The following is a 7,425-nucleotide window of genomic DNA, read 5'->3' as shown; positions in this document are numbered from 1 at the left end:
TCTATTCCTCATACATAGTTCCCATGAGACTTAAAAAAATCAAGGAGGGAGGGAAAGAGAGGTGGACTTTCATTATCAGAAGAGAGAAAATGTGTGTTCAATGTGGCTGCTCAAAAATTACGGTGTCTGTGGGAGGCACTTTCCTGGATATGAGTTATGACCTTGATATAAAAGCAGTGACAGCTCATAGCTAAAATTTATGGAGGTACTGCTTCAGAAAATTTTTAGCATTATTTTAAAATCATGTAAAAGGAAACAAAAATTCAGAAAAAGGAATTTTTTCTGGAATTTGACAACAATAAAGAACAAAATCAAATATTTTTAATTACTTTAACCTAAATTGTTACAGTTCAAGCTTGATCTACTCATTTAAAAATGAAATCCTATCTTCTTTTGTCAATTTACACAAAAGGTCAATAAATTTCTCTTTGAACTCTGGATGACAACTGAGTAAATTTGTCTCCACTGAAATAACTGCAAGTGCATTTGGTCTTTCCAAATCCTTAGTGCCTCTTAAAATTTTTTTTATTCTTTTCAATGTAAAAGCAGTGGTATGCCTGTGATATAGTGATAGGAAATGTCATGAGGATTTTTATTAGTTTTGTAATTTCGCTAAGAGCATCATCTGGATTTCTATTTTTTTCAATATAAATTTCTGCAGCTGAATTAATTTGCAATATTCACGAACATCACTCCTGTGACAGAATGTTTTTAGTTCCGTTTCAAGCTTTTCTTTGTCAGTCATGGAATATGCTTCACTGGTCAGCGCTATCTCTTCTGGAGGGTGTTCATCCTTATACCCAGTGAAGCATTTCTTGTTGAACAATTTAGCACATACAAAGTGTTTAGTAGAAGAATATCTGTCCATTACATCAACATCTATAAAGTCACATACTTCCTTAACTTCCTTTGAAGGACTCTTAGAGTACTTTGAGCTTCTTAATTTTAAAATAGCAGTTTGAAATTTGTAAAATGTTCATCAATTTTAAACATACTATTTTCTGAAATTGCATTTAGTTGTAAACTACTTTTAACATGAAACATAATCTGAGGAAAAGCTCTAACCAAAACTTAAAATAATCAGCAACCAGAAATTTTAAAGTTTCTGTTGCTTCTGCAATGGTTTGAGCTGCATTTGATGTTGAATGAATTTCAATAAGTTGGTTTTTTTAAAAGGTTAAAAATTTTGTTGAACTTTGTTTATGGGTCGTATGTCGAAGTACCACCTTGTGGGGGATGGATGTGGAATGCTGGCATCAATATGCTTCTTTAGAATGGACACATATTGTGATCTCAAGCAGGGTATTGGGATACAGTCAGATTATTACAGAAAAATATTCTTACATTCCATATAATACTTATATTTCTCATTACTAAATTAAGTGGAGGTGCATAACAATGAATATTATGTCCATTAATATAAACTGCTTTTAGTTTTGCTTGAACTTCTGCTTTTCTCCCTTTCATGATATTTGCACCAGTAAATGTCTGAGGTGCCAGTTTAGTCCATTTACTTGATGGATTATGTCCTATTGTTCAAAATATGTTTTGGCATGCCATCTGCAGCTTGATTTTCTCGGAAAACATCCCCAACACACTCAGATATTTCTCCATTCAATACATAGCAAAAGAAAGAGGATCATTTCAATGTGTTCTGAAAGATCTGTTGTGTCATCAGCCATGACAGCAACAAAGGATGCTTTTTTTTAGTTTCCATTATTACCTCCTCATGGTATATTTGTTGCAGGCGATCAAGTATCTCATTCCGAATGGTCTTAGAAACATCTTTGAAGACTTCACTGGTTTCTAAGTGAGTCTTCAAATCTGAACATAACTAGATGCAAAATTCATTAATCCTCTAAATGTCTCTTAGATTTACTGGATCGCCTTTTTCCATCACATCCACATAACAGAGTTTCAAAGTTTCCACACAAGAAAATGCAATCTATTGTTTTGGACAGAATTTAATGGTTCTATTAACCTTCATATTACGCTCAATAACTAAAAATCTCAGTTTCTCCTTCATACTTACTCATTTTTAGAGGCAACTTTTTTGAGTTAATTGTGTTGCACTGCTTTAGGATATTGATGTCTGGGGATAGACTTTCAAATCTTACAAATATACATACATAAAATCAAACATGGCCCATTCTTATCTAATGTTTTTATAATATTAATAATAATGACCATAATAGTATTATTATTAACATTATTGTTATAGGTACAAATAACATTAAAGCTCATATACAGGGTGTTTCTGTAAGTGTGCAAAAATTTAACACGACATATAGAATATTCCACTGAACAATTTGAGGTAAGGAAACTGGGTCAGCGAAGTCAGCTTATTAAGATGATAAGAATAAAATTAGATTAAGGTGTACTTTTTTATTTACATTATTTACAGTTAACTGCAAATACCATCACTGACACACTGAAGGGACCATTTCTACTGTATCTTACAAAATGTGCTGAAACTGATGGCCATCAACCTCAATGCAAGCATGACAGCAGCGAACAAGATTCTGAAGTACATTTACAAATATCCCTGGTGTATTTCAAATCACATCATGGGCAGCTACAATTCTGGCAACTAATTCCATCCATATCCACTGGTGTCTCATATACAATTGACTTTAGAGATCCCCTTAAGAAATAATCAAGGGGACTCACATCAGGTGACCTCGCAGGCCCTGGAAAAGGATCTCCCCTTCCAATCCAGTGACCAGGAAATAGAGCATTGAGGTGGTTGAGGGTATTCACACTGGAGTGCGGCCGTGCACTGTCACATTGTATCCACATCATCCCACAAACAACTAAGACTACATTCTCCAACAACTCGGGCAGAACTCTTTGCACAAACCTGAAGTACAGGTGGCCATTCAGACGGCCAGGTAAAAGATATGGCACACTGAGACTGTTGCCTACAATACCGGCCAAGATATTCACAGGAAAACATACTTGGTGGTGTGACTACCACAGCATTAAGAGTTTTTCTCATCCCACACATGGCTATTCCTGCTGTTTGAAGTATCATTACCATCGAATGAGGCCTAGTCAATAAACAGTACGGTTTGGAGGAAATCTGGTCAATGAGTCCATTGTTGGAACAACCACTGACACAGTATGACCCTTGATGCAAAGTCAGTGATAAGCATTGCATGGACTTCTTGTGCATGATACGTGCGTAGTTATTGTTTGTGGAGTACTCACCATACGCTAGTATGTGCAGTGCTCATTTAAAGTGCAACATCATGAGTATTTGTAAGGGAGCCTGATAAAATTCATTCCAGTACCACCTCCGCAAAATCTGGTGTGCTAGTGGTCATCGCATTTTCAGGGACCTTTCCAAAGAACCAGTTTCTTACATTCATTGATCGAGAGAAATAAACACTCACTCACTATGATGGATGATGCCTGTTAGGGTATCGTTCCCTGTATAGCCTTCCAGCAGCGAGAGCATTGCAACGTGCTTCCCCATACATAAGGTGCATGTCAGTGAGTCCTGCGAAACTGTACTGATACTGATCCACTGTATTGTACTGTACATCTCTGAATAGCACTGAGTAATGAATGGGTCTGCCATTGATTCATAGCATGTTCTGTCATGGGACAATGTAAATACAACACAGCCACGTTATGCGTAAGTAAAGTAAACAAAGCCTGTATCACGACTTCCTAGTAATCCTTGTTTCCTTGCAGGAAATAAAGAATGTACATGCAAATAAACAGTACAGTATGTGTTAACTTGTACGCATATTAATTGTACGTAATCTGGAAAAGACTAATGCTAGACAAGGTAGTAGACAAGTTTACTTCAGTTTCTCCATAAGTTGGCTTCTCTGACCCCAGGTTCCCTACCTCAAATTGTTCAGTGGAGCATTCTCTATGTTCTGTTACATTTTTTTGCAGCTCTCATAGAAACACCATGTACATGCTCACAGGCATAAAAATCTATGGAACCTGCTGTCCGGCCCAAGTCCAAACATACAAGAGTGCATAACAAATCCACCAGTGAGTCAAATACATTGCAGTCATTTTTACAAGTTTTGGAAAGAATGGCTTAGTGTCAGTTACTTCATGGTCTGGCATCATGAGCTGCAGCCCCAGCACGCTCAGGATTTAACATCAAGTTTTATTCTTGGCTGAGCTGTTAAACTATTAAGTGTTGAATGACCTCTTTTCTTAACCATAACTTTCTCATGGAGAGACAGCTGTGAAAACATATGCTGCTGACGTCTACTTATAGTCACAGAACTTATTAAATGGGGATGCAAAACAATGGTGAAAACTTCCTGTAAAATAAAATAACAAAAAAAAAAAAAATCACCAAATAGAATAGTTGGAAGCAGAATAATAATCATATTGAAGAATACGGTACAAGGCTTTAAAAAAAAACACTCGAAGAGTAAAACAAAAACTACATACCTTATGCAGTCAGTACACTACTGTTGTCACCACAGAATACCAAATTGTAGGAAGTGCAAGATCCAGGTTACAATACAGAAATGGAGAATGAAAATATCACTCCTAGCGGCCTGGCAGTAAACTCAGAATTCGAAAAATATAGCACAAAAATGCAAAATATGAGTATGAGATAACAACATTTTTCATTTATACTTTATGGATGGGACTGGTTCACAACCATGTGGAATTTTATAAATGACATTGTGGTCTCTTTTTGAGCCAAATTCTTCAGAGAGAAAAGGAGTGTAACGGCGTGGGACTTGGCAAGAATGCTTGACACTGTAAAAAGGGTCACTTTTAGCATTATGCTGACATAGCATTGCATCACAGCACCCATCGTGCCAGTCAGTGCCCAGATAGTTACCAAAACCTGGAACACTTTGGCATGCAGTGTACATGACATCTGCAGCACTGACACCACAAAAAACTAGCTTTGGCATGTGTCAATACAGGTCGCTGCCAGGCAGATCATCAAATCAGCGAGTCATGGAGTTGGTGTCCATCACAATATCAGTCTCCAATATGAGGTCACTCAGCCATAGGGTCCAGCTGTCACCAGACATGCTGAGGGTCAAGCTGAGATGCTCCTAGCCACTGAGCTATTGGGTCATCCACCAGTGTCCGTAACCACCAGCCAGTCCCTTGACCTGTTTACTCTCCAAATGTGTAGACATATCACCTGCCTCAGTTGGGCAGATTCGGCCACCTAGCAGTGTTAACAACTCCAGACCAACAATCACAACATTGCTGAGAAACACCAACCATGCAAGGTCATGGCACTGCTGGGTTATGCTGAGCATAGCAATTATTCATGTCTTCAAGACAACACTTCCTGCTGAAGTCCACAAGATCAATGACTGACAATGCTCATGGAACAATGAATGCTATATACTGATACTTGGCTGTGCCACATGACAATTGCGCACACCTGTACCTACTGTAAGCTTGTTGGAGCAATAAAACATTTTCATGAATGTCGTGTATCTTGCTGAGCCACCTTACTCCTCCAATGGACTCCTGCAGCCCTCGCTAACCCTTTGAACCCTCACTGCCCAAGTATGAGAGCTGAATGCCATCCTGCTACATCTCAAACAAGCTTGATAGGCTTGGGCAAAAAATTTGTCATCCTCAGGAGACATCATGCTGAGTGGTCCCAAGTCATGGTACAAAACCACCACTAAAAGATCACAGAATCACCTCCAGCCTGATCTGCACCCTCTCCACACTATAGGTCAAATGCCCATTGGGTGGTCAGTGCACTTGGTGCCTTGAAAAAAAAAAAAAGGCTGGCTGTGTGGAATTTGACTTCAAATGTCTATTGCATGCACAGCGCTCCCTCAAAAACTGGTCAGTTTGAAACCAATTGCCATTGAGGAGGCACAACACTAGCCTCCAGTTCTGACATTAACACCTTCCTATGACCACTGTTCTTACACCAAGTTACATGGCTACAAGTGTTCCTATTAAACATACTGGACGGTCCATACTGAGATATTAAGAAATCAGGCAACCCCATTCACAGCGAGATCATGGGCACATCGAAAGATGATATCTTATTTCTACCATTCTGTCATGCCTCCATGTTAACCCACAGTATTGTACGACTCCAAACAACCGATGGGCGCACAGACAGTTCACTGCCATGACTTTGGCCAAAGGTGCAAAATCACAGGTTAGCCTGATACCAGTTATTCACCATCTACAGCACTCCAAGGCAATAAAAATGCTCTTCTAAAGGTGGTGATTAATATCTTCCTTTAACCTTAATATATTCTTTACTGGTTTTAAGTACAATAAAATAACGATTTACGAAACTTTGTGACAATAGGTTCACCTACCTGTTTCCTCCACACTTGCCACTGATTTTGTTAATTCTTTGTGTTAGCAGTTCTTTATTCGACAGGTAAAATCTCAGTTTCCTGTGTAACATTCACCAATTTATGGATTGCTTTGTGAAAGGATGATTAGCTTTCCTTTATCATCTGCCACTTTATTTAACACGTTTATTGCTAGCAGACACAGCAGAGGTTCACACCTAACACTGTGCCCACTGATGGTCACAGACTCCACATCGCCTTGTACAGTAGACATACATACATACATACATACATAAATTAATCCTTGTTCCATAGATCATGAATACGACATTTCGTAATGATGTGGAATGTGTCACTTTAACATAAGTTTTCTTTACACAAAATTAATTAAATAATTAATTCTTTTTTTTACAGTTACTACTTCATATCTAAGAATTCATCTATTGAGTAGAAGGAGTTGTCATTCAGAAATTCTTTGAATTTGCTTCTAAATGTTGGTTGGCTATCTGTCAGACTTAATACTATTTGGCAAATGACCAAAGATTTTTGTGGCAGCATAATTCACCCCTTTCTGTGACAAAGTGAGATTTAATCCAGAATAGGGAATATCCTTTCTTCTAGTGTTGTAGCTATCCACTTTACTGTTATTTTTGAATTGGGATGGGTTATTAATGACAAATTTCATAAGTGAATATATATATTGCGAAGGTACTGTGAATATACAGGGTCCCTTAAATAAATATCTTCAAGGTGAGCTTGGGTGGGCTCCAGCTATTATTCTGATTACACGCTTTTGTGCAATGAATACTTTCTCTCTTAATGATGAATTGCCCCAAAATATGACGCCATGTGAAAGCAGTGAATGAAAATAGGCATAGCAGGCTAATTTACTGGTATGTTTATCACAAAAATTTGGAATAACCCTAGTAGAATAAGTAGCTGAACCTAACCATTTCAGCAGATCATTGGTGTGTTTCTTCCAATTCAATTTCTCATCCATGCACACACCCAGGAATTTTGAGTATTCTACCTTAGCAACAGACTTCCATTCATAATCTATATTTATCAATGGTGTTATGCCATTTACTGTACAGAATTGTATAAACTGTGTTTTCTCAAAATTTAGTCGGAGTCCATTTGCAGA

The 7,425-nt window shown here is 37.8% G+C and overlaps 1 pseudogene; it reads right to left on the bottom strand.

Moving 5' to 3' along the window:
- Positions 1–369: 369 nt before the first annotated feature.
- On the bottom strand, positions 370–5,540 carry LOC126470913 (uncharacterized; annotated as a pseudogene).
- Positions 5,541–7,425: the final 1,885 nt, after the last annotated feature.

The sequence above is a fragment of the Schistocerca serialis genome, chromosome 3, assembly GCF_023864345.2.
Source record: "Schistocerca serialis cubense isolate TAMUIC-IGC-003099 chromosome 3, iqSchSeri2.2, whole genome shotgun sequence".
Lineage (NCBI taxonomy): Eukaryota > Metazoa > Arthropoda > Insecta > Orthoptera > Acrididae > Schistocerca > Schistocerca serialis.
The sequence above is the reverse complement of the archived record's forward strand: the minus strand, read 5'-3'. Positions and strand labels throughout refer to the sequence as shown.